This window comes from Sander lucioperca, chromosome 7 (genome assembly GCF_008315115.2).
Source record: "Sander lucioperca isolate FBNREF2018 chromosome 7, SLUC_FBN_1.2, whole genome shotgun sequence".
Taxonomy (NCBI): domain Eukaryota; kingdom Metazoa; phylum Chordata; class Actinopteri; order Perciformes; family Percidae; genus Sander; species Sander lucioperca.
In genome coordinates, this window is record NC_050179.1 from 41,482,674 (window position 1) to 41,497,701 (window position 15,028).

The following is a 15,028-nucleotide window of genomic DNA, read 5'->3' on the forward strand; positions in this document are numbered from 1 at the left end:
CTCTGTCACCAGGCAAGCCTGGACCTACTTCAGCCAGGACAGCAGGCTTCATGTTGTCAGTGCCAGCCCTCAGGAGAACACACACAGGGCATCCAGCCACAGCCCTGCAGCTGCCTTGGACTCACATGCTCTCCCTCTGTGTTGCCTTTCTTCCTCTTACACTTCTTTCTTACAGCACTTACTGGCTTCCACCAAATGCCAACTACATGTATGTGTTTGTGAGCATGCAATGTGCATGGCTCTCTGCCTCCATATTCTTAAAACCAGGCCAGTGAGGTTGTAATGAAATGTAATGCACATGATGTGTGTGCCTGCATTAGCAGAGGGTCTTAAGCGGGCAGCCCACATTTTATGACCACGACCAGACTGTACGCATAGCAAGCACGCTGACTGTGCATGCTCCATCAATTGTTTCACATTCCAGTTTGTGGCGTATGCACCTCCAGCTGGTTTTCCAAGAAGAAGACAACAAAATTGATTGCTTGTTTTGAAGAAAGAAGATCCGCCGTTACCCACATTTATATAGTTTTTCTTTAAAAGGTATACAAAGACAGCCAAATGGTATTGGACTTCTGGCGAGAAATTGCGCAAGTGCTGGAGGATACGGATATGTGCATAAATGATTGTAGCATGAATGGAACAGCGTGCACATCCGCACAACCAGTACAAGTCCACAGTTGTACGCGGACACGGAACACGGAAATGTCTAAGCCTATAGGTGGGTCGTGCCTAGATGGTAACCCAAGATTTGCGAGGTCAGTGACTCGAGTCTGTTCGGTGTGTTCCGTGCCGTCGTCCGTTGGAGGAGCTGTCTGCCTTCATTTTGGCCGACCTGACATGCTGAGTTGGAGACAGGACAGTCGGGACTCACCCGGAAATGGCAAGCAGGATGACCGTGACTAAACCTCTCATAATCTGACGAAAATCTTTTAAACTGACCTTTGTCGATCTGAAATGAAGACAGATTCAGCAACTGCATGGCCTATTTCTCGCTTAAAATGTTTTCAGAAACACGTTTTGTGAACTATTTAGTACAATATGAGATCATATTCTGAATGAGTCGCCATTAATGGCCGGTTGAAAAATCCAAAATCCGGAAGCAGCAGCCAGACCCATGTGACGCGTTCGTCCAATCAGCTGCCGGTTTTCATTTTTTGGGCGACAATACAGATTAGCGGCGCCTGCTGTTATGGAGAAGTATTACGTCTCGTCGCTTTGGTGTGTTCCCAGGCACTTTTTTGACCAACTCGGGGAGACTGATCAGTCCAACTGGTTGGTCTGTAACGGCCTTTAGGCGTTGACTTTTGAATGGTTAAGGTTAGGCATTGACCTCAATTGGTTAAGGTTAGGATAAGTCGTCGGCCAGCAAGTCTTGCAAGAGTTTTCGCAAATCTGGGTTACCATCTACTAGTCTACATGACTAAAACAACCTTTGAACATACGCATGTTCCACCAAAACAAGTTCCTTCCCAAGGCTATTTTGCAGAAGCACCATTGCTACATCCGGCGCTTAGCACCGCCCAAGACAATTGTGATTGGTTTAAAGAAATGCCAATAAACCAGAGCACGTTTTTCTCCTATCCCGGAATGCTGTGTGGACTAGCCAGACCCTCCTCTGCAGCGCTGTGGAGTGAATACATTTGAATATCTATTATTGAATATCTAGGACAAATGCAACGGAAGACATAACTACTCGTATGGGCATATTTAACAACATAAAACATATTTGAAAAGATCAAAATACAGACACATTACAAAATAAATGAATACAATAGTGTCCTATATAACGTCTAACTTAACACGGCAACATTATTCCTCTCTCCCTTTATGGAACGTGCAGGAGACAGGACATGATGCGGATTACACCGCGGTCACGGAGCCGTTTGTAATTTGGTCATAAACAACTAAGTCTCTTGCCGTTTCCCGAATATGTCTGACGGTTTTGGCGTTGGCTCTTACCAAAAGAAATTCCTGTATCTCGTCATCTTTCCAGTTAGACATTTACATTGATGTCGTAGGTACATGTCAGTTCTCTTAAATTGCATCCCCGGCTCCTCCACTTGCCTTCCTTCCTCACGTCTTAGTCCGTCCCACCGAGGAAGCACGGGAGAGACGCGAGGAAATCATGGGAGGAGAGGAAACAAGGAAATTTGTTTTAGAGTAATGAGATGTCCTTTCCCCTGAAGCGTCACATTAATTAATCAGTTGTATAGGCGGAGTTAGCAACACTTTCAGCTGCACGGCTTTTGGGAAGGCTGCTAGTGTATCCTCGCTTATAGCTCCTCGGTGTTCCCTCCTCAATGCTCGCTCCTTGGGGCTGAAAGAAGAGCTTTGAGACGGCCTTCACGAAGGACGGACAGAACAACTTCTGGTTCAGCCGAGGAGCGAGGAGCTATCAAATAAGGGAACTGAGATGCATCAATATTAGGGCTATGCAATTAATCAAATTTTGTATCGTGATCGCTCCTAACGATCACAAAACCAGAGTAATCAAGAAAAATGATTATTTTGCACATTACGTTTAGCAAGTAAACTCTTATTTTGTCTTGAGTTCTGAATGAGAAAGGAAGAAAGTTCAAACGGGGAAAAGTATTAAGGGATATTTCACAGTTCAAGGTGTTTTCACTGTTGGTTTGTTTTTGTTTTTATTCAATAATGGCAACATATTTTCCAAAGTCAATGAGTAATCGTGTTAAATAACCCTGATTTCAATCTTGACCAAAATAATTGTAATTATGATTTTCACATATCCAAGTAGCCCTAACCTTTTCGAATGTCTGTTGCTTTTTACAATTCAAATATACAGTATATTTGCATTTGGAATTTTCAACAGCATATGTTTTAACTGCTTCCAACATTTGGACACACATTTACACACAGGTTTTATGCAATACAAGAGGATTTTCTCATAATCCTCAAAGCAAACATTGCTCCACTTTACAATGTTTTGCCATGTTGTAATGGCCCCTTACAGTTCTTACAGAATTATTCAACATCTGAGGTGATATTTCTTGTTTTCTGCTTATTTTAGTGTTTTTTTCCCCAACACTCATTTTTTACTCGTGTGACTTTATGTGCGACTAAAGTGTTACGTATCTCAACAGATTCATGGGTGCTTCATTTATCTTGCCGCTTAAACAGCCTCCACAGCAGACGCATCATTTGCACCTCATGTTATTCAAACAGTCAGAATGTATTTAAGAATATGATTTCAGCCAGAGCTGATGTACTGTCCCTGAGCTCCACACTGGTAGTGACCAGTGTGGAACAAATCTAAACTAGAACTTCAAGCAGTTAAGACGGGGTCCTCATCGGCGTGAGTGACCCCCGACGACCCGGGGAGCATGCGAAAGCGGAACCCAGAAGCGTAGCAGTGGAAAGGCAAACGTCAGGAAATATCGAGAGGTGTGAGCTGCAAGGTCTGTGGTACATTGCCATTGCAAATATTCCATTAACATTGATTGAGTAAAAGGGCCAAAACTGGTCATGTTTCATGTTGATAGTAATTACTACGGCAGAGAAATTGCAATCGCAAATGTCCCATTTACATGCATTGAGTTATTGACCAAAACACATAAACGTTGAATATACCGCCCCCTAATGGCCGATCGTCACCAAATTTGGAACAGACCATTGTAGTGCGATGTTGAACAATAATCCCTTTGCTGATAGCATTTATTTTGGCCGAGATACGATAAAGTTAGTGTTTGGTAGCTAGCTAGGAAAATTTGTTTGGTCGTAAAATGCGCATACTTTAACGTAGCAAAATTCTTTTGAAAACTTTTGGTCAGGTCCATCTGGAGATGCTACTTACCAGGTTTCGTGCAGATCAGTCCTACGGCCTAGAAGGAGTTCGAAAAAGTTGGTTTTGCACATTGCGCAATATTGCGGAAAAACTTCTTAGCGGAAATGGGCGTGGCCTATATCATCAGATTCAGCTCGATTCAAGGAACACGTGGATGTAAGGGTTTCTAATGTGTAATGTGGGAGTTATAGGCAAACACACGTTTGATGTCATTATAGCTCCACCTAGTGGCCCATATGTGTAATTTTTGGTATGTGAGGTCCATGAACTATTGTACATCAATGTAAATTTGAAGTTGCTCACATTAGTGTAAGTGGTGAATCCAAACCTGGGTCCCATAGACCACGCCCACTTTGACGAATCAGTACCCAACTGGAGGCATGGCCTCAGGAGTGGCCCTAGATAGTACCCTCAAAATTTCGTAAAAATCGGATGAGTCGTTTTTGTACTTGTAAAATAAAATTTGTTGAGGGAGCCCTAGAGTGGCAAAGTTTCGCATTGATAGCATTTATTTTGGTCGAGATATGGCAAAGTTCGTGTTGTCATAGGTAGCTACACAAATTTGTCCGTGCGTAATTTGCATAATTTTTAGCGTGGCTCTCTGCTGGACGGTGCTCACAACGGAGAGCTATGTGACACATGACACTATGCTTACATTCATTTATTTACCAAAAGGCATTGTGTGCATCTTCAAGGCCTGACAAACATGCTGAGTGTATTTCCTTTCTCATAAAACATGCACACAGCATTTTTTTTAATTATATATTTTAAATCCTGCATTGTTTCCATCGATTTTTGCTAGCAGTCTTCTTCTTCCCTGCCTACCATATTGCTACAATTCTTTGTGTATTACACCGGCTTAAAAGGTGCCCTGCCACACAAAACCGTTTTTACTTGTATTTTTTGAAATATGTTAGGTCCATATGTGTTTGTGTTATGTCGTGAATGTGAAAATGAACTGCTACCTCCTCTGTCAGCTCTAGCCACTGAAAAGAAATCAGAGAAATCAGGCCAATTACAAAAGCTGGTCAGTCTGACATGGTGTTGCCTGAGCTCATTACTATTCATGAGCTCGCCCAGTTGCGCTGTGTAAAGGATGCTGATAGCCAGGCTCTCATTGGCTAGCTGTTAGCCAATCAGAGTCAAGCAGCTTAGCTTGTTGAATATTAATGAGAACTGGCACAAATGATTGTGGCTTGAGTTATGCATTCTCAATGCATTATAGGTAAATTAATTGCGTCACAGCATTGCGCCCGGAAAATGGATGAAAGTTAGCACATCTACCCAGGTATCCTGTTTCATTGCTGCCGATCTTAGCTGGAGACAAGAAATACCCGTGCCTACTGCAGAGTAATTTCTCCTGGGAGCGAATGCCGATTCTAACCAAAAGCCAGATGTAAGTGGATTTTTGGCTAGTGGGAAAGGGGTATCACAAGGCTACACAATCATCAACCATGTGACAATTTTCACCAACAGGACTCAAAACAGTGTTTTTTTAAGCTGCATCTTGAGTGAACTGTGTGGGGAGTGCTTTTATTATTAAGCGGCAAAATCAGGTGTTGTTGGGTCTTCATCAGCAGTTACATAGCACGACTCCTAAAAGCGAACATGAAACGTAAATATAAAGCAGATATCTTATAGAAACTACACTTTAAACCACAAAGATTCAGTTAGAAGCTGCAGACTGAACTGTTCTTGTGCTTCCATTTCTACTAGAGACAATCAGTTTTTTACTCTATTACTCGTGATTTTTGTCTTGGCTCTGGTGCACGTCTCTGCATTTACTTAAAGTTCAGATGGTCATGATTTCAATTAATCATTACTGATAAATTTATCTTGCATAATAATCACCTTTATGAAAAAGTCTTTCCAACTCGAGTTGGTTTGATTAGTTCTGACCTGATTTCATGTTTAAAAACAAAGGCAGATATTTTTGGGACAAATCAAAAAGCAGCATCAGTGAAACGAAACCAGCAAAGCTTCTTTCATTCTTTCTCTGCGCTAATACATACTTGAGAAAGAAATTGAGAGAGCGACTTGCTTTATGAAAGGTGAAGAGGCAGTGATTCACAGCATGCACTCCTCATTATTTCACCATCTCCTCTCACAGAAGCATTAACATTTATGCACACACAGTAATTGGTCACAGATTGTACACTGATACGGGGAAGTGCATTTTTCTAGAAATGTGATGGTAAAAGGTTTAGCTAGCAGCTCTTCTCTCCATCCTTCTCCGTTATTCCTTTCTTCCACCAATTTTTGCTGAGTCAGACTGAGCCATTATGTGGCCTCTTCCTGGGGGGTTCACTGTCATATGTAGACACACACACACACACACACACACACACACACACACACACACACAACAATATTCTAAGACAATATTATCCACCAGTAGAAAGAGAGGCCTCGGGAGGTTGCAGCAATACCAACACAATTTAATAAGTGTGAACTCAGGAGCATTGCACCAAGACAGAAACCACATGTGTGTTTATGTGCATGTGTTTGTGTTTAAGACTTATTCCACACCTATTAAAAAGGTACATTGTACGGCTGCATGAATGTGAAGAGAGTACAGTAAACTCCATGTATCTACCACAATTACATCCTCTACAGCTAACATATGCTCTGCTCTCGTCCCCACTGCTCAACACACACACACACACACACACACACACACAAATTTGATTAACCAAGAGGTTTGTTGTCTGACTGACAGCCTGACAGAGAAACAGAACGCTATGATAGCAACAGATGTACTGGGAGATAGGCATCTGCTAATGTTAAAGTCCTGGTAAAGCAAAATAAATGTGTTCCGAGTCTGTCACACCACAGGGAAATGTGTTTTTAACCACCCAGCCAAATCTGAATGTTTAAAAAAATTGCAGAGTACATCAAATTTGACTGAAGGTGCTGAGCTGAAGAAGAAGCCGCTGCCATGGGCCGTGGGGCATCTAAAGACTTTTGTTGCAGCTGTATTAGTTCACTATATAGTTTATAGCACAGCACACACACCACGAGCCGAAGACCAAGTGCCGCTTCACCAACAGACTATCGTTAGCAGCAGCTAACCCAATAGCACACAGTCTATGGTAGGACAGCACACACACCCTGAGCCGAAGAAGTGTGCCGCTTTACAATGACAGACGGCACAAAGCATACACCCACAGCAGTGACCAGTAAACTGCCGGCGGCCAGGTAGCCAAATCGGGCTAGTCGACTGAAAGGTATGCTAGTGACGGCTATTCTTGTGTTGAAATAAGTGTGGGATTTAACAGTTGTTTATTCATGTAGTTATTAGACTGAAAGAGCTAAAGGCCCTGATACATCAAGCAGATGGCCAAGAACTAGTGGCGCAAAAGGCCAACTGTGGCGTCGCCTCACGTTGCCCCAAACTCAACTTGGACCATCGGCCGACGATCTTCTTGGTGTGTCAGGGCCTTAAGAGAGCATGTGGAACTTGCGCCACTCACAAGAGGGGGTGAACGAAACGGCACTGATGCCATGCACTCTGTTAGTAGTAACATAGTTTTTATAAAGTAGGGGAGGGGTTATGTTGGTTGACTTCAGTGCATAATCGAACCATGATTTCAGGTTGCCCAAAAATCCTGGACACAGAAATGCTGGTTTTAAGGTCTAACTCCACAACTCAGTACTACTACTTTGTAAGTGTTTTCACATTTTCATCTATAATGTGTTTAGATTTTGCTTTTCTCGGACTTTAAAAACAATATCGACGCAGTGTTTCTTTCTTTGACTGCATAAATATTCTGTCTGAACTGTTCAGCTTTTAGCATTTGAACAATACAATGTGTATAAATGAAAACTCATCTCTGCTTTTATAAAACTTTGTGCAACTGCAGAGAATAGAAGCAACATAAGGTAGCTCCTACTTTCTAAAAATGTATTTTGTCCTTTTAGTGTAAGGTTATTCTCTTCACTTACACACATCATGATATTGCACAAATGACTATCTTACAATATGTTGCAGAACCATCTGTATGGTAATTACATTCTTATTATCTGCTAAATATGCTGATAGTAACACATTGTGGGTTATGTGATACTCAGCTCAGATAAAAACCAAGATGTACATTTTGAGAAGTACTTGTGTTAGTATGGCCATAAGAGAGTGACAAGAGACTGACGGGGGTGAGGGGAGACGGGCAGTCAGACAAGCCAGCACAGGCTCCACAGCCTCCTGCAGCCAGAAACCAGCTCCCCCCTTCTCCCATGCACACCAACATCCCCCAACCAGGAGGATGCCTATTGTTTCCCCATCCCCTAAACAAAGCCTGAGCCCCCACCTCACCCTCCAAAACCCACCCACCCTTTCCCCAACTACCCCCATCACCCCCTGCCCCCGCACACCCTCGAACCCACTCACCCCCACACTCTCAGCATTGTTGCTCTAATAAACCAGCACCGCTCCCTAAATTTCATTACATACTGGCACAGGCTTCCCTTCTTTTACACTCTGAGTTTTTATCCTCCTCAAAAACACAGCCAGGTAATGTATCCTTATTCATTCTGCTACATGCTAAAGGCCTTTCACTTTCTGGTGAGCACAACACGAAGAAAATCACTACATTTATGAGCCAAAACTAAATAATATGCACAAGCTGATATAGTCAGAGATTTGTAAAAGTCAGGAAAACAAAACAGGACTGCAGGGATACTTTAGGAGTTGATTTTAATTAGCATCATCGTTGTTTTAACAAAATGAGACAATTCAACAACACACCAATGTCTTCACAGCCAGAAGCATCACATAATTTCCAGGTTTCACTGTATCACCTGTGGATTCATCCACACATTAAACTGACAATTTACACCTCAAACTCTCAGCTCATTTGGCTTAAGAAAACGTAAATTATTTCAATAAAAAATGAACAGTGGGACCATGTCTGGATGTCACACGACAACATTACATGCCAGGAAGATTACTCCTTCTAATTCAGATTCCATAGAAATCAGTGTGCTGGATTTTGTCCTCATGTCTAGAAATTAGAGAACAGATGAAACAACAATGAGGAAGGCAGTGAGCAGCCTGCCGTTCACAACTCCACCATACTGTAACAGCATTGGTGTAGTACGTGAACACACACACAAACATGGACGTACACAGTGGTTGTGGCTAAAGCACACAGAGGCCATATGGTGCGTCCTCATCCACCAACGCATGTTGCTGCCGCAACAATAGGCCTGCCTGGCCTGGACAGCAAGAGGCAAACACACACGCACAAATGTGCGCACATTGACACACACACACACACACACACACACACACACACACACACCAAATGGTCATTAGCCAGTCATACTGTGTTGCTTAGGCCCAGTAAACATGCCTGGATTTGCATTCTGCACCTCCCTTCGTCCGCCTTCTTCCCTTTCTCTAACACACACTCTTCCCCGGTCTCTACAGGTGCACAGAGCACTCAAAACAGATGTCAACGGACTGAAGAGGGAGAGGCACGGGAGGGGGGGGGGAATGGAGGGACGACGGGAGGCTGTTTGCCCAGGGTGACTGACAAAAGCTTTGAACACTTGCACGCCTAGACACAGCAAAGATAATCACACACACACACACCCACACACACACACCTTCCTCTGTTACACTTTAGGACTGCCTGATTCATCATTTTGAAACACTTTAAATGGGCAAAAAGAGAGAATAAAAAGCAATTTGCTGAAATTCATATTTTCAGGAGAAATGACAGATATTAATAGTGTAAAGCATCACATTTAGCAATATGTCTGTCTATCTCACACACTGATCGTTTTTTAACAGTGGTAAACCTAAAAATTAGTTAATTGATTGACAGATAATTAATCATATTACTCATTGATTAACTACTAAGTAATTTTTAAGCAAAAATGCCCGAAATCCTTTGGTTACAACTTCTTAAATGTGAGCATTTGCTGCTTTCCACTGTTTAAATAATTGTGAACTGAATTTCTAAGTGTCTGAGTGTTGTTAAGTGAACAATATTTAAGGACATTGCTTTGGGTTCTGAACAAATTATATTAGGCAGATTTCATGATTTTAAAATAATGTTTTGAAAAAAAATGGATCGATTAATTGGGGAAATAATCTCAAAATAGCATAGATTATAACAATAATGAAGAGATAGATAGAAGATACTTTATTCAATAATACATTTTACCAGAGTCCTAAACTCACTATGACTGTGATTATGGCTGTGATTAGTTCACTGGATGTACATCTTCTCAACTATATTGACAAGGCAAAACATTTATCTCCATTTGACATTTTTTTGCAGCCAGATCAATTCTGTTAAAAAGAAGCCATAACTACTCTAAATTCAAATCCTTTCATCTAACATAACCCTCCCCTCATCTGAAATATGGATTAAAGCTACTATGTTTCATCCTACAGGCTGTACTTTTCTCCAATAATGATGACCTGCATCACAACAGACATCTTGCTATAAACGACAAGAGCAGTCCTTTAATCAATTTTTAAAAAGGAAATACACAACACAACTAAGCCCATATGGGGATTTTATACAGACTTAAAACATATGAGCCGGTGTAAAATGAAATGGTGGTTGAACAAGTATGAAAAATGTATTAAAAAATGTAAATCATATTTTTAGAAAAGCATGAATGACTCCTCAGATTAAATCAGAAAATGTAGGAAAATTCAAAATAGGCTTTTATAAATGAGTTCTAATCCTCAATATTAGTTTTTTTTTCTCTTTAAGATGAAGAGGAGTAAATGCGTTAACAAATCTACCAGCGGCCTGTATGATCGTGTTCTCATTGAGCATATAATGTGCTCTGTCCACTGGGTAAACACTGGTTGTGTGCACGTTATCAGCCTATGGCCTGTTCCTGTGAGTGGGGCCTGCCTGTGTCGGAAAAGAGAAAACCCCGCCGATGCAACAAGTCGCCCATTCACTCCCAGCTTTGTGAAGCTGCCTCCCAACGCTGCAGCGAAAATGTTCTTATCTTTTTCGCGTTACATTTAGGTCAATTCATGAACCTAACTCTGATAGAGAAATAGCCTACAGCATGTATTTTAGTATACGGGGGAAATAAGTGATACAAAACCAGGTTTGTTTTTTGGTGTCGGCAGAAAGGGGAATACAACTGTAAGTGAAAAAGAGACATCCCTCGCTTTGAAGCTCACACGGCAAGAGAGCTTGTTAGACTTGTTTAACATCTATGAGGGGTTTGACTGTGTCAATTTCGCTCGCGATGTCGCCGTAATTGTTTGAATTTCAGCTTCAGTGACCACTTCGGGATTTAGAACAAGCGAAACGTCCGAGGGCTTTCAGACGCGCAGGCTGGGGGGGGGGGGGGGTCTCCTCCTTGGGAACTTACCTCGATTCATACGCCTCTTAATGGATTAATTCCCACACTTTTCCATGGATCGGAGTCGCTACAGCATCGGGAAGCACTCCGCCAACTCCAGAGTCTCCTCACGGTTTTGGTTTGATGAAGGATCGGGCGCGCTGAGTGCGTAAAATGCGCAGCGTCTCTCCAAGGATGCGAAATATGCGCGGAATGGGAGCAGGAATGAAATGAACGCAGTGGACTGAGTTGAACGGGGCGGGGTGAGAGGGACTGGCGTCACCCTGGATGGATGAAATAGAGTGAATGAGAGATGGGAGGATGGGTGGAGAAAAAAAGAAAGACAGCGAGGGGGAAGGGGCCGGACTGTATGAGCTGCGTTCAACAACAAAAGAAAAGAGTGGAGCGCCCAAACTCTATTCAGTGGAGGAGGAGAATGGGCCGAGAAAAAAAAAAAATACACGCAGCTGACAAGGAATCACACAAGGTCTGTTAAAGAAATACAGTGACATCTTTGTGCGAGTTTAATTTTTAAACTTTTATGCCACGTCAAATACAATTTAGGACAAAGTTTGTCCTCAAAAATTCAAAAGTTAGATTTAAAATAATTAAAACGGCATTTCAAACGCTTTAGCGACGATATGTGACTTTAAGAGAATACATTTTATTACAAATGAAAGGTTTAATACATAAGCAATAAAGTGAACACTTAATTACAGAATCCACGATTTTACGGGTACCAAATATATTAGGCACAACTGTTACATAGTGGCTGCTGTTCGGCAAAATTTACATGTCTAACTTTAAGCTAATATATGCATGCAAGAATAATTAGTACATAAGTAGTCTGTCATCTATCTAAATCCTCCTCTAGATATTTGTTTAACCTCTGCGTTAAAGTTGCATCTCAAGCTACACCCAGACTGTCCTAACTCGAAATGAACAAGCAGTGAAATGAAAAATTAATTTAGCTGTGGCCCGCCGGACTGCCCTGAAGGACCCCCAGGGCTGCTGGGGAACTCACTTTGAGTAGCCACTGCCCTAAGAATATCTTTGTCTCTCTCAGATCTTTGAATGCAGCAGGCAGCCACCTCTGCCTCATAAAGGAGTTGTTGTTTACTACTTAGCTCTGCCTATCTCAGGTTTCATCCCCTCAGGCACTGCTGGACTGTCATCTCCCCAGAGGGAGGGGCTGTGACATAAAACAAACACAGATATGCCAGGGTCACAGCCTGAAACACCTACTGCAACCTGACACTACAGCCAGGCCAGCCAGCCAGCCAATAGTCTAGCATTCCACATGGCAGCGTGTCAGTGTTTGTGTGTGCAAGTAAAATTCTCACAGATGCATACAAACACACCCACACACAGCTGACTCACATGTGAGTGTACAGAGACATCTTTGTGGAGGCATGTGTGTCTCATTCTCAGACTCAGAGCCATGCAAACACAGAACCGACGTGTAAAACATTCAGCTCGGTGACCTCGAGGTCAATAGTCTGACCTTGAATCTGACCTCACCTGGTTTCCTGATGATTTATTAATGCTGTCGGTGCCTGGGATCCTATATCTTTTACATGGAGAGCCAAACACTTGAATCTAAGGGGCAAAAATACATCTATTATTTAGAAATGTAGCATTAGCTTCCTGAGATTTATGTACTCATGGTGTTGGTTTGTGTATTATAAAACAGGGTTTCTACAGGTTTCACTTAGTCAAATTTAAGACTTTTTAAGACATTTTTAAGACCATTATGAATGAAAATTGAAGACCTATATCACAACATAAAAAAGTCAAATGTCAGAGTCCGGAAACATTGTCTGAAACAATTCCTCCATTTCCTCACTGGCATTTATAGGACTGGTGTCTAGATTGGCTTAAATATAAGTTGCATGTTGGTCACATTTGTTGTCGTAATACAGCAAATTATATTTGGACTAGCAACAAAAAGAACTACAACACCACAGAATAAAAAAAAAAAAAAAAAAAAAAAATTCTAAAGCGCTGCAGGAACATTTCAATGAGCATTAGAGGTAGTGTTTCATTGATGTAGGAGAATTAGACCTGTTTAAAATTATTTAAGACCTAGAACACAATACTTCAGCGAATTAAAGACTTTTTAAGGCCTACAATTTTGAAATGTTTTACTTTTTAGACTTTTTAAGGCCCTGCAGAAACCCTGTAAAAAGATCCAAATCACTGCTCAGATCATGTCAAAATAGTACAGCCATAACATATAAATAGATTTGACTGTCACTCCCGAGAAACTCTTTGAGGTGCCAAAAATAATTTTGTGGATGGAAAAAAAATTGTCCAGTAACCTCTAATTGGGGCAATGCTGTCTGAAGTAGAACCTTTTAATCTATGCTTTCATTGGACACAAAATGTCACAAAGAGCCCTTGTGTGGTCTGTGGGGAGCATTCTAAACAATAAGGGTCTCCACATGGGTTTGACCAGATTCATCTGAGCTTAGTTTAGAATATCATTTATAAAATGTATGTATTATGAATTAAAAATATTCATGAAACTTGAATAACATAAAACCTTGAGCAAGATACCAAACCTCCCGGCCTACTAACTGAGAGGTTAAAGAGAGAGGGAGGATAAATGTGCATCTTGTTCTGCCTCTAAGGCCTTGATCATACCTTCAGTACAGACGCAGACAGCTGCAGACTTGCACACAGACATCAGATGAACACGCGCTTCTAACTCCAATACACATATACATACGCAGACATGTTCTACACACGCACAATTGAAAACATGATGGCGACATATGTTCCTGATATGCGTTTCCTGACTTCCTGTGCAATGTACTGCTGGACGAGAGGGTACCAAGCCCTAGCTGTGTTCACCGTACATTCAGCTCAAAAGCCGTGTTTGCATTAAAACAGGCTGGTTAAAGCTTTAGTGTGTAACTTTTTTATATTAAGTAATGTCTGTTACATTCAAGCCATTGCCAAATCAGAATCAGATTTATTGGCCAAGTTGAGCCATGTTGGCCATGAGACTGGGCTGGATGTTCATCAGTTTAATAGATAATTTCGCAAGTCAAGAAAGTCTGAGTTTATTGTTAAACTGTTGAAGTATAAGACTGTGAAAATACATAATTAGAAAGATTACACACTTCAAAGTCGCATGGATGACGTCTTACTCAAATGAGCAGCAGATCTTACTTGTTCTTTTGCTTATCTGCTGAAAACACTTCACTGGATAAAACACATCAGGTAAGATAACGTTACATGTGTTGTGGAACAGAGCTAAGCTGACTAGCTAGCGAGCAAGATGAGCATCAAGCTAGGTGACGTAAATTGTGTGAGACGAGAGATGTAGTTCACTGAGCGGTTTCACACAAAACTAAGTGGTCATATGACAAACCTACGGCTAACTGAGACTTTCTTCGGTTGAAGAATTATCTTTTAAATTGACGATCATCATATTTGTAATCCATAGCTCAATTCAAACGGGATCAAAAAATAATTTGCCTCTCTCCGCTCACTACCGTTCATATTGTTTTCCGAATTAAGGTCCCATCCGCTCCACCGGAAGGGGAGAGACTTCGCCTCTCTATACTCGCCATTCACGACCTGTCGCGCGACAATGTGACGTTAAGTTCAGCGGGAAATAGGTGGACCCAAAATGCAGAGAGTGGCAGGCGTTAGTTGCTTGAAAATTTATTAAACAAAAGAAAACCAGGGTAAATAAATCAACCCCGGAGGGGCGAGGGAAGGCACAAGAGTCAGTAGGGGCAAGGGAAATTGAGGACGGCGGGACCCAGGGAACTGGGGACAGAGGGCTCTGGGGCACAGGGAACAGAGAGCACTGAGGCACAGGGAACAGAGAGCACTGGGGCACTCGGGACAGGGAACAGAGAGGGGCCACTCGGGACAGGGAACATG

General features: G+C 41.9%; 1 protein-coding gene across 1 annotated transcript in view; it reads right to left on the reverse strand.

Moving 5' to 3' along the window:
* Positions 1 to 11,434, reverse strand: part of LOC116048684 (transcriptional enhancer factor TEF-1-like) — a 79,716-nt gene extending 68,282 nt beyond the window's left edge. The window contains exon 1 of the mRNA XM_031297881.2: positions 11,159 to 11,434. The gene's annotated coding sequence lies outside the window, so the exon portion shown is untranslated. The remainder of the gene's footprint in view (positions 1 to 11,158) is intronic.
* Positions 11,435 to 15,028: the final 3,594 nt, after the last annotated feature.